The sequence below is a fragment of the Lissotriton helveticus genome, chromosome 6, assembly GCF_964261635.1.
Source record: "Lissotriton helveticus chromosome 6, aLisHel1.1, whole genome shotgun sequence".
NCBI lineage: Eukaryota > Metazoa > Chordata > Amphibia > Caudata > Salamandridae > Lissotriton > Lissotriton helveticus.
In genome coordinates this window covers 34610996-34636134 of record NC_136067.1, presented here as the reverse complement: position 1 = coordinate 34636134, position 25139 = coordinate 34610996, and the positions used below count along the sequence as shown (strand labels likewise).

Genomic DNA, 25139 nt, shown 5'->3' with positions numbered 1-25139 from the left:
ATGCCAGTGATTCAGGGATTTTAGCTTCTCTGCACAGGCACAGTTCCTCCAAAAGTGGAGTTCAGAAGTACATGTCAGGTCCAAATACGATACATGCAAAAATAGAAGTGAAACAGTTTGAGAACAGAGAATAAACTAATGTTCTGTATTCCACTTATCTCTACTCTATCTCCATTATTTTATTTTAACTATGGCATTAGTTATTAAGCAGAACGAAAAACTTAGTAAAAGCAGAAATGCAAGCTTTAGCACGTTAAAACACAGAGTAGCCATCTTAGATCTAGTGCGCAGAAGCAATAAATTCCCACCAAGCAGAAAGAATACGTCATGTCACGTGAGTGTGACAGCCGCATGCACAGTACAGATCCTGCGTTGCGGCGGCCATTTTAGTGCACTTGCGTTACTGTTAGTAAAAGCACATATGAAAGCTTCCCCTAGATACTAGAAATGTCGTGTGGTGCAATATTAATAGGACAAAACATGTTAGTTAGTACTTACCAAATTATTTCGAGAGGGCTTGAGTACAAGCAAGTCGCTTTACGTGCGCAACCTTGCTCCATCAAAAGCCTTATTGAAAAAACCCCATGTTGATCCCAGAGAGTTGTCCAATTATCGCCCTATCCCTCTTCTCCCTGGTATTAGTAAGGTTGCGGAAAGATATGTGAACCGCCAACTTTCTGCACATCTTGAAACCTTCAAACTACTTCATCGCTCCCAGACGGGCTTTTGCCCGGGTCAGGGCACGGAAACTGCACTAGTGGCGGTGGTGGAGGAGTCCAGAAAGATCTTGGACTCTGGAGGATCCATAGCCATCATCCTCCTAGACCTTAGTGCAGCCATCGATATGGTGAATCACTGTACCCTTGCACACCGGCTTAAAACACTGGGAGCGACAGGTGGGGCCCTCTCCTGGCTGGAATCGTTCCTTGAAGGAAGATACTTCCAGGTGTTTGAAGGTAACACCCACTCACAACCCGTACCTCTGCAGTGCGGGGTCCCTCAGGGCTCCTCCCTAAACCCCACACTTTTTCACTTGTATATGTCCCTACTGGTTGAGATAGTTGCACCCTTCGGAATTCAACTGATCGGCTATGCGGGCGATACACAGCTTATTGTGGCACTGAACCAGGCAGAGCAGGCCCCCACAAACCTGAGCTCCTGTCTCAAAGAAGTCGCCAGCTGGATGAGGCAGTCCCATCTCAAACTCAATGGTGACAAGACGGGGCTCATGCTGCTGGGTAACCAAACAATTTTTAACCCACACACTCTGTGGCCGTCGTGTATTGGACCTGCCCCAATTCCTAAAAAGTAAATAAAGAGTCTGGGCTTCTGGCTTGACCACGAGCTCACTTTTAGAGCCTAAGCCAGAAAAACAGCGGCCACCTGCGTTGGCCTGTTGAGATCAACACGAAAAATACTGCCCCTCCTACCTGAGAATTCTAAAAAAATTCGAATTCAAGCCTTCATCCTATCGAAGCTGGACTATGGCAACGCCCTTTATCTAGGAGCCCCCACCTCTGTTATCTACAAACTCCAGGTAGTCCAGAACTCAGCAGCAAGACTACTTACAGGAACGAACAACCGTTCCTCAGCTAAACCGGCCTTAAAAACACTCCACTGGCTCCCGATACAAGAGCGAATACACTTTAAAGCTCTTTGCATTGCACACAATAATGTGCAGGGCATAGGTCCCCCTATTCTTACCAACCTTATTAAACCCTACAAAGCAACCAGGAGCCTTCGTTCTAATGACCTCGTTCTAGCTGAGGTCTCCGGAATCAGGAAGTCCGGCACAGGAGGGCGCCTCTTCTCTTACAATGCATCCAGGCTATGGAACTCCCTGCCTTTCCCCATCCGTCAGAAAACCAACAACCTCGCGTTCCGTAGACAAGTGAAGACATGACTTTTCCCATAAAACTCCATCTGCTCTGTACCGCACGTCTGCAGCGCTGGGATGCTTTCGGGTAGCCATGCGCTATATAAGAGCATATTCTATTCTATTCTAAAGCTAAACTGGAAGCGAACAGTTCTGGCAGACACTGAACATGACAACTTTCTTCCCTCAGGAACTGTGGTGACAGACTTCACACTTTCGCTCTGTCACACATGCTTTTTTCTGCTCAGATAAATATAAAACGAAAACACTGAGGGACATTTTCAATATTTATTGAACCAGAGTGATTCTTGTATAAAATACGTGGGCTGTGATGATTAATAGACAGAAACAGATAAAAGTTACAATAAGTGTCAACACCGGAAATTAAACAAAGAGTTCTACCATCTTGTTGAGACAGGTTATATATGCATGCATGTAAGGGATTGTAACAACCAAGCGTACCCCTATGATGCTAACTCCAACCTAGATGTCTAAGGTGTAAATATATAGTTTGTCAAGAAAACCCCGTCTCGATGATCCAACCCTGTTGCCTGGTGTTCGACCCCATCTTGGTTACAAACTGGACACCCCTCATGGACATGTCAGTCAGCTGCTAGGCGAAAGCTTCAGCATGCAGGGACCCCTCGAGATCAGCAGAAGTGTCTCTTCTAACTATGGGGTCAATTATGACGGCGGGCGGATCGCCACCACCATGTAGGCGGTGGCGATCCGTCCGCCATCCTTGCCCATCCGCCACCTATTTCCCCCCGCCATATTATAATGGCGGGGGGGACCGTGGCAGACGGGAAGAGCGTCCGCCGCTTTTCCGCCGCGGTCGCAAGGCGACCGCAGCGGAAAAGGTCTAATATGGTGGCGGTGTCTATCAGACACCGCCAGCCATATCAGGATGGGCTGAGGGGAATGCCTTTCCGTGGCGGTAATGCCGCCACGAAAAGGCATACGGTCCTTGCTTTGGGGGCCCGTTGCGGGCCCCCAGGGTGAAGGGGGGTGTGGGGCGCACATGGGGGTACCCTCTGCGTTTCAAAATACAACATGGCGGGCACCGCGCGGTGCCTGTCATGTTGTGCTTTGAAACGTACAACATGCTTTTTTTGCATTGCGGCGGGCGGTGCTGAAATGCAAAAAATGCGGTATGCACCCGCCACTGTGGCGGGTGCATCCTAATTCGAGGCACGGGACATCCGCCCCTGTGGCGGACGGTCCCATCCTCCGACAGGATGGCGGACGGACTTTGTCCGTCCGCCATCCTAATTGACCCCCAAGTTAGGAAACAAAAGTCTATACATAGAAAACAGCATCCTTGCCTCTGGTTGAAATTGTAATCGGGTAGCCCTTGTTTGTGTTCTACAGACAGCTGTGCTGCCATGTGGATGTAATAATAAAACACATTGGTATTACGCATGTGAGGGGGCCTTGCACCAAATGCCAAAGCACTGTGATAGGATTCTCATGAAGTGATCTGTATCAGCAAGGTCAGTGTTTCTGCCAAACCTAACCAAGCGTTACAAATGCAAGATGTGTGTTAAACTTTAATGTGACAAAGAGAAGGCAACTTTAGAAAGGAGGATTCATGTATATGTAAAAATTATACTAAATCCTACCAGGCTAACTCAGGCACATTTGAAGGTCTTCAGCTGCATGCGGAATTCAAGCAGCAAGGGAGCTCTCGTAGTGAGGGGGGGTCGTTCCATGCCTTAAGCGCGGTGTATGAGAAGGAATGACCTCCTGCTCTGCACTTGTGTTTGAAGGGGATGTGTGCGAGTCCAGCTGAACAGAGATGGCTGGTGGAAGTGTGTGCAGGTGTTGAGGTATGTGGGACCTGAGTTGTAGAGTGCTTGGTAGGTGTGGGTGAGGAGTTTAGAGCCGGGACACTTTAGCCGTAGTTGTACGCTAAACAAATGTTTTAATTCATTCGTTCATTTAAGTGGATGCATTTGTGGATTAGGAGCCAATGGAGGTCTGGGAGGTGTGGGGTGGTGAGTGCAGCATGGGAGGTTGAGGACAAGTCTTGCTGCGGTGTTCTGGATTTGTTTGTAGTTTTTTCAGGAGCAGCTTGTTGATTCAGGTTTTGAGTGCGTTGGCATAGTCGAGCTTGCTGGTGATGAGGGCGTGCGTTATTGTTTTTCTAGTGTTTTCTGACAACCATTTGAAGATCTTTCACATCATCTTCTGTAGGTGGAAACATGAAGTGGTAACTGAGTTGATCTGTGCGTTCTTGCGGAGTTTTATTTTCCAGGATGATTCATAGGTTCTTTGCGTGTGCCTTGGGGGTTGAAGTGGGTCTTAGGTCTGCTGGCTACCAAGATGGGTCCCTCGCGGAGGTCTTGCTTCCAAACATTACGATTTCAGGTTTGTCGGGCTCGAGCTTGAGGCAGTAATCTTTTATCCATGTAGTGCACTACAGGCATGCAGGCAATTAAACTGGTTTTCATTGTTGGGGTCTTGTCAGACAGGAAGAATATGAGTTGGGTGTCGTTAGCATGAAAGTGGGTATTTATGCCATGGGATCTGATGACATCCGGCAGTAGTGTAATGTAGACGATGAACAGAGTAGGGCTGAACAAGGATCTTTGTGGGACTCCGCAGATGAGGTTTTTTGCTTCCGATGTGTATGGTGCCAAGCATACTATTTGTGTTCTTCCAGTAAGGAAGGAGAACAGCCTGTTAAGGGTGGTGCCTTGTATGCCTGCTTTGTGGAGTCTTTTGATGAGGGTTAAGTTGGCGACTGTGTAGAAGGCAGCTGATCGGTCTAGCAGGATGAGTGGTGTTGTGTCTACTTGGTGTAGGATCATTCTGATGTTGTCTGTTGTTACAACGTGTGCAGTTTATATGCTTTAGCTGTGTCAAAATCCTGATTGTAAGGTGTCTGGGGTCTGTTGACTGGTGAGATGGTTAGTGAGTTGTTTGTTGATTATCTTCTCCATGATCTAGGCGGGGAAGGGAGATTGGTTGGTAATTTGTCAGATGTGTTGGGTCTGCTGTAGGTTTTTTCATTAGGGCATTGACAACTGCATGTTTCCAGGTGTCAGGGAAGATGGGGTGGAGATGTTCATGATGTGGGTGAAGATCTCACTGATAGGTGTTGAGTATAGATTGTAGATGTAGTAGGGGCATAGGTCCATTGGGGCTCCGGAGTGGACTGTTCTCATGGTGTTAGTAGTTTTCTCTGAAGTGATGTGTTCCATCTGGTTATAGTTTTTCGTAGTTTTTGGTAGGTGGGCTGATAGCTAGGCTGGAGAGGTCTTGTTGGGGTTAAACGTTGTAGATGGTCCTGATTTTGTTGATGAAGTAGTATGACAGTTGAAGGTGTCCTTGTTGTTGCTGTCTTGACTGGTTCATCATTTCTTTTCTAGTTGTTTGAAGAGCCATTTAGTTGCTAGGAGGTCCTCAGCATTCCAGTTGGCCTGTTTGCTGGAGCTTCATGGCTGTGAGGGAGGCGGCATAGTTGGTTATCCACTTATTGAAACTAATCATGTCACTATTGCGGTTATCCGTGTGCGTTAGTACAGGCGTGTGCAGAGACTGGGCCCAGTAAGCTTCTGTGATGTTGCTGCAGGTGAGTCAGGGTTGGTTTATGGTGGAGGGTTTCCTGAGGTATGGGATGTTTACCTGGGAGAGTACTATGATATGGTCAGTCCAAGTGAGGGTTGTGGTCGCTTTGAACTTGACCCTGTTTGGGGTGTCGAAGATGGGGTTGAGGGTGTGGTTTGCACCATGGGTAAGTTCTGTAACATGTTGAGTGGGTCTGAGATTGCCTAGGCTCTTCAGGACGACCGTGGAGTTGGGGTCAGTCAGCTCTTCGAGGGACAGTTGGGGTCTCCGATTAGGATGCAGTCCTTGGCTTAGATACCAAGGGGGGTAATGAAGTCTGTAAAGCTGTGCATGACGTGGCCTCGTGGTCTGAGGTGGTCAGTATATGAGGGTTCCTCTCAGGGTGTAGTTTGCAGTGATGTGGAGCCTAAAATGGAGGTGTTCCATGAAGGGCTCTGCGTTGGTGGTACAGTAGAGTGATTCTTTGTATATGAACGCTAGTCCTCCTCCAAGCTTGTATTGTCAGTCTTCCCGGATGATCTTCTATATTGCTGTGACAGCAGTGGCGAACTCTGGGGCCAGCATGGAGTTCAGCCAGATTTCTGTGAGGAAACAGATGCCTAGGGCATAAAGGCTTTTCAGGTCCCAGACCTCTGTCGCGTGCTTATTGAGTGACCAGATGTTGAGTAACACGCATGATAGTGTTTCTATAGAGGGTTTGTGGAGGAGTTCATAGAGAGGCATGTGGTTGAAGTGTGCGGTGGTGTTGATTGCGGGTCTAGTGGAGTGTTGTATGTGAAGAGGCAGTGTGTATGTGTAGAGCCCATCTGTGTTGAGCTGCTCTGCAACAGTGGGGTGAGGTAGGCCCAGGGATGAGGACATGAAGGAACGCCTAGGAGTTTTGCAGGAGTGCGTTTGGACCAGTGCTCCTGGCACTAAGAGCGGTCCAGGCACTAATGGGTGCTGATGGGCTTGCCTTTGGCAGAAGGTGCAGTGGCACAGTGTGATGGGACGACTTTGCCCCAGTTAAGGCTGATCAGAGCCTTTTGCCTTTGAAGCCGGCCTCATGTGTTACATCACTTCGGCCAGCACCAGAATTGACAACTCCATATCATGTACCCGACTTCTTTTCTGTCACTTTCCCAAATGACAGGAATTATGGAGCTCTCCTTTGTCCACCTGAAGATGAGTGATGAGAAAAAATTGTGGACGGAATTAAAAGGTGGCAAGCTGCAGATAAAACCCTGTCATGAAGGGCTCTGATGCAATAGCTGCTGGTAAGGCCAACAGAAGTGGGAGCAGAACTCAGGATCTGCAGTCAAACGTACGGAAAGATAGGAAATGCATGGGTGGGTCTTGTATTCCGCTCAGCTCCGTCACTTCCAGGTCGGTGGAGAGTCAATGTGGAGCTGCACAGCACCTTTTAGCAGTGCACAGGAGCCCAGCTAAGAAAACAGCCGGATTCAGGGGCATATTACCAACAAGTAGCGATAATTATCGCTAAATAGGCTTAGCGACGATTTTTTTATCGCTGCCTATCGCTGGATATGTTAGCAGAGAAAACATGCTATTAGCAACGTTTTTCTCCATTGTGCTAAAATATCCAGCGATAGCGGTGAAATGCGTGAATATCGCTGAAAATACAGCGATATTTACGCATTAGCGACAAAATGCTCTTAGCCATGTTATCCACCTCCCATTGGATAACATGGCTAAGAACTGGTCTGAGCAGGTGTTGGTTTTTGGCGATAGCGGGAATATTTCCATCGATACGCCTGCCTTGCTAATAGGCGATAGCAACGTTAGCGAACAGGTTGGGTACGCCCACTTTGCATGTCATTAGCGATAAATATCGCTAACATGCAAAGCGGGCCCCAAACCGCTCGCTATCGTCTAAAAGCTGTCGCTAACATTAGTTAGCTACAGCTTGCTAATTGAGCGATAGAATTATCGTCGCTTAGCAGCCGAAAACGGAGCTAAACCGGCGATAATTGCCTATCGCCACCCTTGGTAATATGCCCCCCGTCTTTTGCTTGAAGAATATTCTAAAAGTGAGTAATCTATGGTTAGAAGTATCCATCAGAAAAGGAGATTCATATTAACTTCGGGGTATACAAAGCACTTAATTATTTCTACTCTGCAGCAACATTAGGTTACAAAGGTGCTCTTGTCTAGAAATACAAAACACTACATTATTTCTCTTAGATAGATAGAACAGTTTTAAACCGTGTTATTATACATTTCTATTGTTTTGTATTGGTTTCAGTTTTCCCATGTTAACAGTAATTTTACTTCATGTGGCCAAGGTTTTTTATCTTGTCTTGGTTTCTATCATCGAGGGTTTATGTTGGTGGGTATAAGAAACAGTAAAGCATCAGTTACACTCCCTTAAGCATTGCCTTCACCATCAATTTAATGAAAAACAAGCAGTTCAATGTTTTAACACATCATTATTCTACTTCATAATTCATCTTCATTAAACAAACAAATATTTCGTCAAGTATTATATCAAAATCGACACTGAAAAATATCACAAGACTTCTATTGGAGAACCATATATAACATTTATTTATTTGTTTATTTTAAAACTTTTATATAGCGCTGGCTTGATCCATGGGTATCAGAGCGCTTTACATACACACAGGAGAGAAAAAAAAAAGCATTGCATTACATAGCAGGACCTAAGGAAGTAAAAAAAGATATAAGCAACACATAATAATTAGGCAAACAGTGAAGGGGAGGGAAAAAAAACACATTCAAGAAACCACCTATCCTTAATGGTCAAGTGAGAGGGGAGTAGTCAGCTAGTATATTAAAGTCTAGGTTAGTTGACGTTGGTCAGTAAAGTATTTGTTGAGGAGATGGAGTTTCAGTTCCCTTTTGAAGCAGGAGAAGGAGGGGTTGCATCTGAGGTCTCTAGGGAGTGCGTTCCGTATCCTAGGTTCGTTACCAGAGAAGGGTTGGCACTGAGTGGTTTTCCTTTTCATTTTCAGAGGGATAAGGAGAAGTGAGTTGGAGCTTGTCAGAGTTCTAGATTTTCCTGCTTTTACCAGTTTGCTGTTTAGGTAGTTGGGAGAAGGTGAATGAAGGGTTTTGTGTGTGATGCAGGCCAGTTTGTGAATACATCTCCCTTCCATGGGAAGCCAGTTGAGGGTTGGTGTGATGTGTTCGAATCTTTATACACCAGTTATGAGTCGAGCGGCCATGTTAGCGACTGACCTAGGTAGGGCTAGGTGAGCTTTTGGTGTCCTTGTTAGGTTGGCGTTCCAATAGTCCAGTTCAGAGAGGACTAGGGATTGTACTATAGTCTTGAGATCAAAAGGTTTAATTTTCTTGAGGTGTTTTGGTGAGTAAAGCGCACCTTTTGCAGAGTTTTGATGTGGGTCTTCATTGGTAAGTTCTTTTCCAGGGTAATGCCTTGTGACTTAACTGAGTCGGATAGGACGAGAGGCATCAAGATCCTTGAGCCAGTCTTGAATTGGTCGATGGTTACTTTTTCGGGGAGAACATTATTAATTCCGTTTTGTCCGGTTTCAGTTTTCAGTGGTTTGCATTGAACCAAGTTTGGATTTTGGTTGGTGTGACATTGAGATGTTGCTAGGTGATTTGATTTTGTAGTAGATTTGTGTGTAATCTGCATATAGGTGGTAGTTCAAATCATGGATATTTTTTGATCAAATCATGGGATATTTATTGATCAAATCATGGGATATTTATTTAGCGCACATATCACTCGAAAGTCTCCTGGCGATAGCACACAGCTCGAAAGATCAGCATGGTCAGATGCAATTAGCTGTCAAACAGCCATGTCTTTAACTTCCTGCGAAAACAGTTGTGATCATTGATGATGCGTAGGTGTGGCGCAGTTTGTTCCAAAAAGCCGGAGCAAGGAAGTAGAAGGATCTCCCTCCGTTTGTGGTAGTGCAAATTCTGAGAGATGGGAGAAGTGAATGGTTACTAGCTCTCAGAGTTCTGCGAGGTTGGTACCAACTTAGCTTTTTGGCCCAAAAGCCTGGGCCTCTTCCGTACATATCTTTGTGCGTTAAGCATGGAATCTTAAAACGTATTCGTTTTCTGACAGGAAACCAATGTAAGAGTCTCAGGTTGGGTGCCAATGGGTTCTTGGTAGAAGATTGAGTACTAACCTGGCTGCCGTGTTCTGCAGAACCTGCATCCTTGAAAGAAGTCCTTCCGAAAGGCCCTTAAAACATGGCTTTTCCCTTGAACTGGTGCTGCCTTTGTTCTGTTTTTTACATGTCCCTTCAGTGTTATGTTTCTCCCTTACTTGGTGGATACCTTCGATAAAGCGCCGGGATACTCCGTGGAGTGGCCGTGCGCTATAGAAGCATAATAAATAACATAACATAACAGAAGGTCTTCATTTATTGACGCCAACAGCGCATTTCCATAGTCCATGCGGTTGATAATCAGTCCCTGGACCGAAGGTTTTATGGCCTCCATCGGAATCCATTTAAAAACTTTGTGTAAATTACGCATGATGCCAAAGCAGGAGCTAATTATCTTAATGATTGGGTTTTTCATTGATAATTTATTGTCCATTTGGAATCCTAAGTTCTGTACCGTTTGTGTTGGAGTTGGGCAGGAGCCAAGATTTGGCGGGCCACCAATCATGTGACCAATGCTCATGAACCTTGCCATAGAGCATGATCTCAGTTTTATCTCCATTTAATTGAAGGTGATTTGTGCTCATCCACCTATCAATGTGGGACATGCAATCTTTGAAACGTGTCTTGGTTTCCATTGGATCTGGGCCAAGAGTGATCAAGGTCTGAGTGTCATCGGCATACAACACAACATCAAAGCCGTAGGATCTGATCACCTTGGCCAATGGGGTCACGTATAGATTAAAGAGTGTTGGGCTCAAAATAGAGCCTTGGGACACTCCCATCCTAATGGTCTACTAAACGAGACGGTGTTTCCCACCTGTACTGTCGTAGCTCGGTCAGTTAAATAGCTCCTGGGACACTGTAGGGCCTTTCCTGATACCAATCTCCCAGAGCCGACGTTCAAGAATGCTGTGGGAGATGGTGTCAAATGGTGCTGATCGATCTAGCAGGACGAGAATAGGTGACTGCCCTCTGTCCAATGCCAATCTAATGTTATCAGTTCCAGCAGAGCTATTTCGGAACTATTGGTGGCCCGGAAAGCCGATTGAGAGGGGTCTAGTAATCCCTGGCTCTCAAGATGAACAACGAGCTGTTGATTAACCAGCGACTTGAGCATCTTCCCAAAATAAGGGAGCAGTGAGATTGGACGATAATTAGAAAGGAGTTTAGGGTCTGCGGTGGATTTTTTAAATATTGGCCTGACTCTGGCGGTTTTCCATACCTTTGGAACTTCAGATTGTGACAGTGACTTAATAAATCAGTCGGTGAGGCTATCTAACAACGCCGGAGCTATGATTAAAAGAAATCTCGGTGGCACAGGGTCTGTGGGTAAACCAGATTTTATTTTTAGCATGACTTTGGTCACTTTGTCTGAATTACACTGGATAAATTCATCCAGAATATGAGGGGGGCCTGAAGCTGTCATGGGAGGATTTCCTGCGACATTAGTGATGTCTTGGGGGGAGATGGGGCGGGGGGGAGAAGTTATGGATTGCGACGATTTTGTCGTCAAAGAATTCAGAGAGGGAGTCAATCCAATGTTGTGAAGTGGAGACTTGTGTCTGAACAGGTGGTGTTGAAAATTCTTTTAAGGTTTGATAAAGCTCCTTATTGGAGTTTGCTGCCTTCTCAATCCGATTTAGATTTTGTTTGTCCAATATTTTCCATATAACTGTGGTGGATACATTTATATGTTTCATGGTCTATGGGATCTTTACTTTTTCTCCATTTCTGCTCCGCTGTCCTACAGGAGAGCTTTGCTGACTTCATTTGCTCCGTGAACCAAGGAGCGGCTCTAGATTTAATTGTTACCCTTGTGAGAGGGGCAATTTTGTAGAGCGCATTGGTTATTATTCGCTCAAAGGAAATTGTTACCTGACAATGTTGACATTTTGGCTAAGTTGGGTGGGGCTGAAATGGGTTGTAAAAAGAGGGAGGGTAACTTTACGCCATGACCTTCGCCAGATTAGTTCTTTCCTGTGGTCGGTTTTGATGGTATGAACTGGGATAACAAATTTTAGTAGGTCATGGTCAGACCATAATAATGGTGATGGTGGCTCAACCTTAACCTCTGTGGAATTTGTAAACTGTAGGTCGAGCTTGTGACCAGCGGTGTGTGTGGGCCCTATTACCAATTGGGCTAGTGCCAAGGTGCTCATACTTGTAATTAGCTGGGCTGTGTCCGGGTCCTGTAGTAATTCAGCATGATAGTTAAAATCTCCTATTAAAAGGAAGAGATCGGAGGCCAATACATGCGGAGCGATTATCTCAAGTAACTTGTGTGGAAATTCGTTTTTGGGGCCAGGAGGTCTATATACTAATGCTCCTCTCCATACACCTCCAAACGGACCCTCCATTCTAAAGATACACAATTCCAATTTGTCAATACTCATGGTTTCTAAAGAGGTGATACTCACGCCAGGGAGAGTGGCTATGAGTAGGCCTCCTCCTCTATTCTTTTTTTTCTGTCCACTCTTATTATGTTGTATTGCGGTGGAAAGGCAGTGACTACGTCTGTGGAGGCATACTCATGTAACCAGGTTTCCGTGATGAAACAAATATCTGTTAATTTAGTATCCATGAGGCTCCATATTTCAACGGCGTGTTTTGGAATAGAGCGCGCGTTGAAATATATTGGTTTTAATGATTTTGGTGTGATTCAGGTTACAGGATGTTTGAGTTTTGCTTCGTGGAGCTAATTTGTTAGAATATGATATCCTTTGCACCCTGCTGGTAGTTGTGTAGCGGAGTGTCTAAGATGAGGATAATTTAGATCTTACAAATCCTGGCTTGAATATTTGAACAGAGTCATTGTGGTAACTCACCGAGTTGAAGGGAGGAACGCAGGGAAATATGGGAACGAGCAGGGGTCCTAGCAGCTGGCAGCGGTCTGGCGCAGACAGGCTTGCCTTCGGTTAGAAAACACATGCGGTGCAATTAAAACATGAGGGTAATAGCAGCACTATTCTTAAAAATGCAGAAGTGAAGTTTTGGGTTTTGTCTGGTGACCTGTTTTGTATTCGCAACAGTTAAAGAACGGGCGTATTGCCTGGGATAAGCCCCGCAGCCTAACCTTACAGAGTGTCCGGTAGTTAACTCCTGCTTGTTTCAGAATGATTGTAAGAGGTTCCATCCAAAGCTCTGTGGATATCATCAGAAATGTGGAGAATGGCTGTTTCGGCGCTACACCCATTCCTGAATCCCAATTGAAAGGTGTCGAGGAGGTTGAAATCATCAATGTGTTTAAGTCGTTGGAGAATGCACTTCTCCAGTGTTTTAGCTAGGAACGGGAGGTTGGAGATAGGTCTGAGGTTGTTGAGATAGTTAGGGTCGGCCCCTGGTTTTCTTGAGTATGGGTGTCATTTGTCCACAGTGAGAGAGGAGTTGATGATTTTTGTCCAGAAAGGGGCAATGATGTGGTTGAGTTCTTTTTTACTATTGTGGATGGGAGGGAGTCCATAGTGTGGGAAGTAGGATTTAGGCTTGCAATTATATTGAAGACCTCGTTTTCCGACATGGGTTCGAAGACTGACCAATGAGCATTATTTTTTAGTTGGAGGCAGACATGATTTCCTTGGTATGATCTTTCAGTTTGGTCAAGGGTGGTTGAAAGGGGGCAGGTTTAGAGGGAAGGAGGATTTGAGGTTTGGATGAAGGATTGTTACATTTTTGTGACTTTGTCTGTGAAGAAGCTGGCAATTTCTTCGCATCGATCCTTGGTGACTTTGATTGCCTGTGGGGATGTGCCGTTTGTTTGACTTTTGACAATGTTGAAGAGATCTCTAGATCTGTTCTTTGCTCGGTCTAGTTGGCTTCCGGAAGAGGCCTTTACTCTACAAATGTGTTTTTTTATATGCCAACCTAGCAGATCCAAGTTGCGCTAGGTGCGATGTCGATGGGTTTAGTCTCCAAATCCTTTCAGACTGTCCGAGTTGTTTTCTTTCGTTATTAAGATCCACGTTGAACCAAGATTTAGATTTGATTGTTCTCAGCTCTTTGAGTTTGAGCGGTGTTTAAAATAGTTGTAAAAATACCTAACCAAGCGTACTTCACACAATGTAGAGAAAGCTCTCTCCCAGGCGTTGAACTAAAATACAGAGGATTTTTATCTGTACAACCTTCTATGATTAAGGAAATCAGAAAATGTGGAGTTACAGTCATTTATGTTTCTCTTCTGCATATTCTCATCATGACAGGAGTAAACGTTCTTTGAAGACCAGTAGGATGATTAGGAAGGAGCGAGAGTGGGAATATAACCCATACAGGCTAACGTTGCTCCTCTTTAATAATTGAAAGAGTGCAGACGCAACTAAAGAAAGACAGTTTTGGGAGAAAGATACCACCGTTAAATAGTGAAGAAAAAAATAAGACTCTGTGGCCAAAACTATAAGTACATTGTAAATGACAAATCTGAAAATGAAAGAGCTAGAGAGAGGAGTGTGATGAATAAAAGGTAGAACAGTGGAGATGGCAATCAAATAAGAGATTGTATCACTTATGATATGCTCCCGAAACCAAATATTTAGATATGTAGAATGTGAATGGGAAGTATATTTGGTTAGGTGTTTTTACGATGATTCTAAATGCTACGTACATTTTTCCACTTGGTGTGCATTTTCATATTTTTTTATGTGAATTTTGATATACTACTTGAAGAAAGTTTTGATTGATTAATCAGAATGAATTATGGAGAATGAATAATTGAATATGAATAAATGATTTGCAATAATATAGTGAAACTATTAAATTGATGGGAAAAGCAAAAGGCAAGCGTGTGTATGAGATGATAATGATAGTGATAGATTTGTGCCTGGATACCCCTTTGTAAAGATGTTGGCTCAGTTTATGTATGTGTTTAAGTGCATTCTGTCACCAATTTGTTTTCACCAGAGTATATTTTCTGGGGCCTGTTAGCTAATCTGTTGAGGCTGAACATGGTCAGCATTCGAACCTCTTCTGGTCATGTGCTGTGGAGTCTATTTTAGGGCAGCAAACATAGTTAAACACTACAGTAGTTTTCTGGTATGTTCAAATGTAAATATGTGTATACTGTGTTGTTGCGTTATTGGTTGACATTTACTGTTTTAGCTGGGATTTTTACTACTTGCTGCCAGAGTTTTTTTTTGTCTCTACATCTGTTTTCAAGGTTATCAGTTGGTCAGTGTAAGAAGCAGTGAGTTATTCTGTCCCCACTTCACCAATTTGTTTTCCCAGGCTAAACCTTTAGGGTCCTTCTGGATGACATCTTTACACTGAATGTGGTCACGTTCTAGGTCTCTGACCCAACATGGTTATGTGCCAGTATTCTGGAGTCTATTTTAGGGTACAGGCTGTGTGTCTGTACAGTGGTGCCATGGCTCACCAAAGGATTAGGGAGAGATGATCAGAGACTTGGAGACCAGTTCTTAAGCAGCTGGCGGGGGTGGGAGGGCATGGCTCTCTTGAGAGTTGTGACAAGTGGGCATGCTGACAGTGTGCTAAGCGCAAGCCTGTCTGAGCCGGTTTGTGACCAGGACACAGCCGAGGCCAGACTTCTTGATGGAATTCTTCTGGAATACCTCTCATCTCTTGGAGGTGCTCTCCACTTGAACCAAACAGTAGAAACCAGCATTGTTGATTATCAGAGGAGGGGCTATGGAAGCCAGTTTTGTGTGGAGTCCATTGTATTCTTGTAGTCTTGTACTGTGATGCTCAATGATGATAGGGCCTGACCTACTTGACACTTGTCTGTGTGTCTTTAATTCAGCTTCTAGAAAACAATCCAATGGTGTCAAATCTTTTCCTTCAGAATTCAAGCCATACTACTTTGTACCAACTGGCTCTTTCTGTACCAGCTGGATCCTGATTCTGTAGCTGCTGGCTCCTGCTTCCGGACAGCCCATCTTAAAGAAACATCTTTGCCCAAGCGATGTATTGAAATTCATCACCCTTATTCTGGATATGAAACTCAACTTATTTTTCCAGCTGGAAACACGGTTCTCGGACACGTAAAACTACAGTTCCAGATTGGTACTCTTACTTCTAAGACAGTAATAGGCTTTGCATTAAGTTCTCCCGAAAGAAATTTTCCTGAATCAAATCAAACTTATTTCTCTATACCCAAACATAATATCAGTCCCTTACTTTTTATAGGCAATCTAAAGCTCAGTGAGATTCTGGAACTCACTGTTACGAACACTAAAGCATGGATCACTGATGCACTTGACCGGATTGTCCCATATTGTAAAATCCTTTAGAAGAACACCATGGTATACAGATGCACTTCAAGCAGCAAAATGCGCATTGTAATGTTTGGAAAGACTTCAGAGAAAGGACTGTGATAGGGCTAACTACTGTCAAGCAATCAAAGAGGTAGTAAAGTTGTGTCCTACTTGTATAATACTGGGTAATAATAATGCCAAAGAAGTGTTTAAGATTGTTAAATAATTGGCCTGACAATTTGTGATCCTTCCATTGTTGCTTCTCTAGATCTATGTGAATCCTTATCACCTTAATCTGCCTCCAAAATCCAAGCCACTTAATCCAACTTTTTATATGATCAACCATAACTCTAAACTGTCAGAGGACTCAGAATACATGACAATGATAAAACCTACATTCATGAAAATTGATCCAATAGGTTTCAAGGACACAATGGCCACCTGTTCGACTACACACTGGATCCATCCTGAAAAAAATATTCCATTTGAATAATGACACTTTTTAAAAAAAAGCTTTTTTTAATTAACAGTGCTCATCAGACCATACAGTACACTAAGGGGCACATGCATCATTGTACGATTTTGCGATTCTTAATTTGCGAAAATTACCGAATCGCAAATTAAGAATTGCAAAATGGTATGCATCATTTTTTTCACTATTTATTTGCGATTCGGTAAAAATCGCAATTTTTACCGAATCTCAAATAAATAGCGAAATCCAAAGTGCATTTTCGCAATTCCCATTGACTCCTATGGGCCGAAAGGCCCATAGGAGTCAATGGGAAGGCATGTAAGAATTCGCAATTTGTTGATGCATTCCATGGGTGCAGGGGGGGGCCAAAGGACCCCCCCCTGCACCCCTGAAATGTATTTGAAAGTGCATGTTTCACACACACATGTCCTAAGGACATGTGTGTCTGTAACATGACAGTTAAAAAAATGCATTTTTTTCCTTTTTGAAAGATTTTCGCAAATTAACACGAGGGTCAACCTCGTGTTAATTTGCACTTCCTATTTCTTAATTCGCATTTTTTTTTAAATTGATGCATTGCATTTAAGGAATCGCACAAATGCGATTCCTTAAATGCATTCGCATTTTTTAGAAATGCAAAAAAATGCGAATTAAGAACAAAAGTTTGATGCATTCCAAAAATGGTTTTTGCATTCGCAAACGGCCGATTTTTCCGATTCGCACCGTTTGCGAATGCAAAAACCAATGATGCATGTGCCCCTAATTCCAGAAGGTCATGGGTGGAGATATCATAGAAATCAGTAGTAAATCAATCATGAGGGACCAACAGAGACAATCAGAACCCCTCCCCCCCCACCGTTCTACACGCCTGCCACAGATTCTCTGTACTTTTGCCAGGGAGCCCACACTTTTCCATTTTTTAGCACACCCCCTACTTTTGTACACAGTTTCTTCGGCCCTTTGGCACCAGTCACGGTCTTGCTTCCAGTCCTCCAGCTCTGGTGGTGCTGGCACCCCCATCCCCTAGCAATACTGCGTTTCGCAATTAACGCAGCTAGAACCAGCCATATTTGCCAAAGCCTAGTCCAAGCAGTGTCGCCTTTTATCATTAGTAAGAGCCACCTCGGTTCCATCAGGACCGCCTCTCCCACCACCCGCGACATGGTATCAGTGACCCTCCTCTAGAACTTACTAATCTCCGGACATTCCCATAGGGTGTGGAAGAAGGTGCCCTCCTGCTGGCATCCCCTGACACATAGCGCTGACTGAACCTTGCCCCATGTATAGAGGTGTTTGCGGGGATAGTAGATGCTGTGTAGGATATTTGACTGGACTAGTCTGAATCGGGAGCAGATTGCGATTTCCCTAGGTCTCTGCAACGCATCCAGCCAATCCTCATCATCTATACTTCCAAGGTCCTTGGCCCAAGCTTCTCCGAGAGCGATTAGTGGGTCAGGTACGTTGTTGATAAGTTTGCGATAGATCGTAGAGGTCAGTTTCTCTATAAAGGGGTCGAGAAACAACCTGTGTTCCACGGGGAGTATTCAGGAATAGAAGTGTTACTATTTATAAGTGCGCATAGGGCATACAAGAGGCGAAGATAGTGGTACTGCTGCAACTGGTGGAGGTTGTAATCCTTCTGTAGATATTCAAAAGAGCGGGGGGGAATCCCGTTTCCAGGCATCCCCCAAATAATCAATCCCTATCAGTTTCCACCCCTTGAAGCCAGTTAAAGCTGCCACAACTCGCAGTTGATTCACCAAACCACAATGGGGTCCTGCCCGTTAGTTTCCCCACCCATCCTAGGAGTTTATTAGCCTCTCTCCAGCACTGCAGCACCACCTTGATGTGATCAGGCCACTCCAACCGGGATTTCCGTGCATAAAGGAGAGGTTCACAGCTCCCATTCGGCATGACCATCCTGTCTACCCTGTAGGCTGGTTCAGTAGTATCTACGTACACCCAGTCATTTACCCCCTGAAGCTGCGAGGCCCAGTCGTATAACTTGAGATCCGGGATAGCCAAACCTCCATTGTATACACCCTTTTGCAGCTTGTGTAAAGCAATTCTTGGAGACCCGCCCTCCCACAACAAGGTTCTAACCGCCTGTGCTATACATTTAAACACGCCAGGAGACATAGGGTATTGTGTATTCTGTAAAATGTATAGGAGCCTCGAGAGAGTCAGCAATTTGAATAATGTTGCCTGTCCCATGAGGGAAAGAAGAAGGATGCACCAATGACCCACGGCAGCCCTTAGACGATTCAGCTAGGGCTCGAGATTTCTATCTAGAAACGTCAGCTTGTCCTGCGTGACGTAGACGCCTAGATATTTAAAGCCTTCTACCACCACCGGAGCCGAGCACGAAGATGGAACCCTGGGGGCGGGACCAGACAGTGGTAAAATCACTGAATTTGACTAGTTGATAATATAGCCGGAGTAACTACCGAACAATTCGAAGATATGTAGCACACAGGCGATCGAGTGGTAGGGGCTTGCCAGGTACAGCACAATATCGTCGGCGTAGGAGACAGTGGGCAGCCCTCCCTGGTACCTCTATGCAATGGAAAAGCTCTTGAAACATCTCCGTTAGCTCGCATTCGGGCCGTGGGCAGCTCATACAGTAGGTGTGCTCAGCTTCAGAAGGTTGGACCAAAGCCCAGCCTCTGGAGGACCATGAACTAAATAGGGCCACTTGATGCTGTCGAAGGCCATTGAGGCATCCAGCGCCATCAATGCCGTCTTTGAGCTCCCAACATCCTCTGTGATGTATAGCACACCATATAGTCGTCGTAGGTTATGACGGGTGCTTCGGCGGGGCATAAACCTGGACTGGTCAACGTGGACCAGCTCTGCTGTGACGGAAACCAGTCTATCCGCCAGGACTTTTGCAAGGACCTTGGCTTCTACATTAATGAGAGAAATAGGGCACTACGAGTTGCACTGGTCTGGCGGCTTTCCCGCTTTGTGGATCACCACAATCATTGCCTCCCTCTGATCAGGGGGGAGCCTCCCGGGTTTGCGCACCTCGGTCAACATACGAAGGAGCAGAGCTATTACAATTGAGTCCTATCTTTTATCAATCTCTATTGGGAGCTTTTAGATTTGAGGATCTCTAGTTGGCAGAGGTAGGTATCTTTGACCAAATAGGGACCCTTGCGTCTAGTCAGGGTAAGGGGGTACACTCCTAAAATAAACCCTGCTCACCCCCTTGGTAGCTTGGCACGAGCAGGCAGGCTTATCTCAGAGTAAGTGTGTAAAGCATCTGTGAACATATACAGAAATACAGTGACAAAACTACAGATGGACACCACACAGGTTGTATCATAAAAATAAGTATTTTTATATCGACCTAACACAAGACCAAACTTTAGAATGTTATAAAATATCTCAGTTCTCTCAAGGTGTAAATGCGACACTTTACTCTCAATGTACCTTTGATGCGTAACACAAGGAAAACAAAAGGGTCACAGGGAAGATGATGCATCAGTTCCTTACACTCAGGGGAGTGGATGCGTCAGTTCCTTACTGCTGCGCAGGGGAGTTGATGCTCACTTCCTTACTGTTTGGAAAGGTGATGTGTCGGTTTCTTACTGCGCTCCGGTACGATGTGACACGATGACACCTCGATGCGGTACTCTTCTCCAGTGCAATACGACAAAATGGCGTCTTGGTTACGATGCGACAGCGTTGATGTGATGTGTGCACGCCTGACGGCTGTGCGGCGTCACGATGATCTTTGGAGCCGTGACAGGCCCTATGACACGCTTCTCCGTCGAAGCGATAGCAACCTCTGTGGCAGTGGCACGCTTCTCTGGTGATACGATGCGCTTCGGCGATGCGATGATGACAGCGGTGGCTCGCTTCTTCGGTGATGCGACAACAGCAGCTGTAGCAGCGACACGCTTCTCATTATTGCGTCGCGCTTCCAGCTCCACGCAGTCTCTCAGAAGGCCTAACACAACAGCAGGCACTTCAATTGGAGAAGTGTGGCTAAATGGTTAGAGCGGCAGACCCTGATGCAGAGGTCTAGCCCGGGACCAGGGTTCAATTCCCCGCCTCGGCGGGTCTTGGGCTCAAAATTCCACGGACCTGATAATTCTCACTCTGCAACTCTGGGCAATAGCTTGCTTAATCTCCACAACGGCCCCCACAAGGCTAAGGATGCCTGGCCTCCACCTTGGGGGTGCCCAGGAGTGGACGCCTCTCAGGGAAAGCCAGGATGGGTTCCACAGCGGTATTCGTACAAGCGCCTTGAGACCCTTGCGGGTGAGTAGTGCGCTATACAAGTATCAATTTACATTTTTACATTACAATTCCCAGCAAGGGAATTCAGGGGGGTGCTGGTTGGTGAAGTCTTGTATCCTTGAGACTTCAGGCAGGAGGCAAGCTCAAGTTCAAGCCCTAGGAGATTCTTCTTCTAAAGCACACTCATTTCTTTTCTCCTTTCTTTGGCAATGAAGCAACCACTGCAGGCCAACCCCCAAACACACAGCACAGGGGTAGTCTCCTCCTTCAGCTTCCTGGTTCTTCTCCTCAGCAAAGGTTCGTCTTGATTCCCAGAAGTGATCTACATTTCTGGGGTCTGGGTCCCCTCTTTTATACACCAAAATCCTTTGTCTCTGAAGGCAGAGAGGCCTTTGCCAAGTCCAAACCAGTTCTGGTCAGTCCTGGAGCACTTTGTTTACTTGTCTCCTTCTTTCCTTTCACAGTGCAGGGCGGAGACATCAGACGCACCATAGGAGGTGAAGCCAGGATTATGGAGGGAAAGCACAGCCCTATTCAGGTCCCAGGTGCAACTCCTCCCACCCATCTACGTGTTGATCTCTCTACTCAGCCTGGTGCTGACTCACCCTGTCTCCTGGAATCCGCCAGGCCCTGTCACTCCAGACACGGAATACACAACCTAGCAGAAGCAGGCTTGGATAGTTAGGCAAGAAAATACCTACTTTCTAAAAGTGGTATTTTCAAACAAAGAATGTTAAAACCAACTTCACTATCATTCTGAGTTCAGGCATACTAAACTCGAATTTCTACCTAGTTCCCTGAGTCAGTTAGGATTATAAGATGTTATAATCATACTGCCCATTCTGGCCTATGGGGAACAGGTAGCCTTGCAATAGTGAAAACCAAAAATGTCTGTAATTCACTATCAGGACATGCCACACACATCAGGGCATGTCCTAGGTTTTGCCTACAATGCACACTGCTCTTGGGCCTACCATAGGGGTGACTAATATGTATAAAAGGGAAAGTTTAGGGACTGGCAAGTGGGTGCACTTGCCCAGTCAACATGGCCAACATGGCAGTACCAGACTGCACACAGGCTCGAGACACACTTTACAAGCTGCTTCTATGGGTGGCACAACCAGTGCTGCAAGCCCACCAGCAGCATTTGATTTACAAGCCCTGGGCACACGCAGTGCACTGTACTAGGGTCTGACAGTCAACCAAACAAGCCAATCATGGAGTCACTAATAGGGAGCACTTGCACTGTGACACTGAACAGCAGTGTCACAGTGCTCAAAAGCATTTAAAACCAGCAAAGACATAACAGCAAAAAATGAAAGGGAGACCCACGCCAATGGTGCCAGGTTGACCAGGAGCCCATTGGACCCCACTGCTTTCCCGGATTGGAGAGCCCAGAGCTTTGCCAAGCTCCTCCTCCGTGAGATCTGCTTCGAGTCGTTTACATGCCTCTGAGGATAATGTGAGTAGAGCAAAGGCTTGCAGGAATTCCGCACAATCAGCTTCTGTCCTAGTGCACACTGGGGAGTACACCCCCTCAAAATACACCGCAAAGGCCTCTACAATTGCTGTGCTAGTCGAGTGGAGAGACCCAGATTCTTCCCTCACTTCAGACACCCACGAGCAATCTCTGTCGCGATGTTCCAGCCATGCCAGTAGTTTCAAGAACTTGTCGCCCACATCGTATATACGATGTTGCGTAGCTAAAGCATACGCCTGCGCCTCGCCCTCTGCTAGGGCCCTAAGGTCCTTCTGCTTCTGCGTCAGTCTGTGGCGTAAATCCACAGACGAGGCCCGTTGCACTATCCTCCTCGAGCTGTGCAACCTCACGTTATAGCTGCCGGATCTGCAGGGATTCCTCTTTTTTCTGCACGCCAATCAGTGCCTGTGCCAGGCTCCTTAACACTGTCTTGTTGGCCTCCCACATTGTAATGTGGGACTCCACAGTCCCTCGATTTTCTTCGAAATAGAGCCTAGAACCCTCGCAAAGCTTGTTTCCGATGGCTGGGTCTCGGAGATGCCAAGGATCTATCCTCTGAAATGTCGCTCTGTTAACCACCGGACCCCTGATAGTGACACAGACGGGGGACTGGTCGGAGATTCCCCACGCCAAGTGTTTGGTGCTGGTAAAGTCTCCCAGTTGGTCGTTTCAGGTAAGGAAATGGTCAATCCTAGAAAAGCACCCATGTCGTGCCAAATAGAACGTGTAGCGCCTTAGGGAGATTAATGACACCTTTGATCCCACTCCTGCTTCTGTTATTAATTTATGTTTCCTTCTCCACTGTTACTTATCCCTCCTACTGGAAACCAGCTATTGTGGATCCACTTCTCAAGAAACCAGCTGCAGGTTATACTAACCCCAACACATTTTTCAATGTTTTTGTTGATTTTATGACAAAAACAGTTGAATACATGGATTATAATGAAACGTCGTTCTTTAGTGAAGTCGATTTTGGATGAGGCCCAGGCTGTGCTCTGCACTCCTTACTTATGGAGCTGAGCTATTTCTTGTAGCTGCCATGGAACAGGTGTCTAAGACAGGTGTAGGGAGAGAGTGAACATAGTCATCTTCACCTTACCTAATCTCTCAACTGCGTTTGACACTGTGTCTCATCCACTCCTAACATCTCATCTTGCATCGTGTCTAAGAGCTCCTCTTAGAGCCCCACATTATTTAACAGATCCATTGCCCCACTAGCAGACATCATTTAATTTGGAGGCCATGGCTTATACAGATTACTCATACACTATTCTAGTCTGCGATTCGGACATATCTCAAACACATTTTTGAGCCTTTTTGTCTTCTCTGTCCTTATGGAGGAATAGGAATCTCCTGCAGCTTAATACAAATAAAATAGAGGTCTTGATTGTGGGTGGCTCTTGCCCTAGTCCCTGAATTGGTGGCATTCTGCATCGGTCACCGGTCCCCTCCCATGTCTCCTATGCCCAATCTAAGCTTTATTTTTACTGTAATTATATTTATATAGTGCTTACTACTGCTGACGAGACGGTGAATCGCTTTTTGGCGAGTAGCAAGCTACTTCAGAAGCTAAAGGATTAGCGGTGGATTAGTATAGGGAAATGTAAGTTGTTAATTTGAGGGCTAGACATGCAAGTCTGTTAGTTTAATTGTATAGGCTAAAGTAGGGATAGAGGGAAGAGTCTAGCTAATGCTATTTGGTAGTTCATATTAGTCAGATGAGCGTTGGGAAGAGTCAAGAAAGTATCTTCGGGAGATCACAGCAATAGAATGAGGTTTGGGATACGTGAGAGAGTGGAGGTACAGGATATTTTGAGGGAGGTATAAGATGAGACAGAGTAGTGCATTGGAGGGAGTTGAATATTTTGTTTCGTTCTACAGTAGGAATAAAGAAATAAATATATAGGTACATAACAACAAAGAAGGGTATACATTTATTAGGAAAATAATAAAGGGATATAAAATTGTATTGCATACATTTCCATATGTTCAAGTATGGATAGATAGTTACAAATTTAGACTTTCAGGTGTTGCTGTGCGGAAAAGCTAATTTGTCTATTTTCATATCTTTTTTCAAAAAGATGTATCTTTGATAATAATTTAGATTGCTAAACCCAAACTGTCAAACTTACCTTCTCCTGTTTTTTTCACCTCAGATTGCAGGAGTAAGACGCTGCATTACCTTCCAGCGGATCTTCGACTTCCAGTTATTCATACAATTGTAGGATCTTGTCTTGATTATGACATGCTTTGCTGGACCCTCCAAGTATCACCTGCAGAAGTTTCAACTTATACAAAAGTTGGCAGGCAGAGTTTGGTGACTTGTTGGATACCATTCGGTCAACAACCCCATTTGCTACCCATTGTAATGCATGCCAAATTCAATAATCTGTGTATGTGTCATCATCAAATAATATTTATTCGGCCAGAGTCCATAAAAACATAGACCAAGGGATAAAAACCTACAGTGCATTATTGGGAAGTTCTGCAGCAAAATCTCTTGGGAATAAGAACATGAATCAGGGCAATAAATAATCATTTAAAATTAAACTGTTAAAATATTACATTAATTTCCATAAAACACAAATCCCGCAAGCCCTGCAATTGCAGGAATAGGAGTCCCTCCTTGTGGTTTCAAAGATGTGTTATGCAAAAAATTGGTACTGTGAAGGTGTGTATCAGCCTGAATATAAAGTGCAAAATAAAGTAAGGTGACTAGTGCTCTGTTCTTAAATAATATCAAACCCACAAGGTGGGAGACCCCTTTTCAAAACACCCGCCATGGGGAAGGCTAGTTTAACCCTTTGCACGCGTAGGACGGCCCGACGTCACGGTGGGTGTTTGCGTGGGACGGCCAGTGGCTGTCCGAACCGCGCACGCGTGGAATTCGCCCACACCGCGGGGGAATTCTTGCCGCATTGAAGGGGTTAAAATGCAATGTTCCCAGTCTAAAGATAGATAGCCAGTGGCGATGTATGGAATTCTTGATCCACCCTAGATAAGCCTCAGTGCTGCATGTTGTGGGGATTCAGGAATTCCTGACAATTGATTCCTTAACTTGGGCACTTCCCAAACGAATATTCATACTGTGATTCATGTAAGATTGTCTGACAAGCAATTTGAGTTTGAGCCCAATCAACGAGGGGTTATGGTACAGATCCATTAGATCTAAGGCCTAAATAGT

At 45.1% G+C, this 25139-nt stretch overlaps 1 protein-coding gene across 1 annotated transcript in view; it reads left to right on the top strand.

Moving 5' to 3' along the window:
* The window catches only part of LOC144762158 (zinc finger BED domain-containing protein 5-like), a 237153-nt gene extending 212934 nt beyond the window's left edge, over window positions 1-24219 (top strand). Inside the window, exon 4 of the mRNA XM_078647316.1 lies at window positions 24112-24219. The gene's annotated coding sequence lies outside the window, so the exon portion shown is untranslated. The remainder of the gene's footprint in view (window positions 1-24111) is intronic.
* The last annotated feature ends 920 nt before the right edge of the window (window positions 24220-25139 follow it).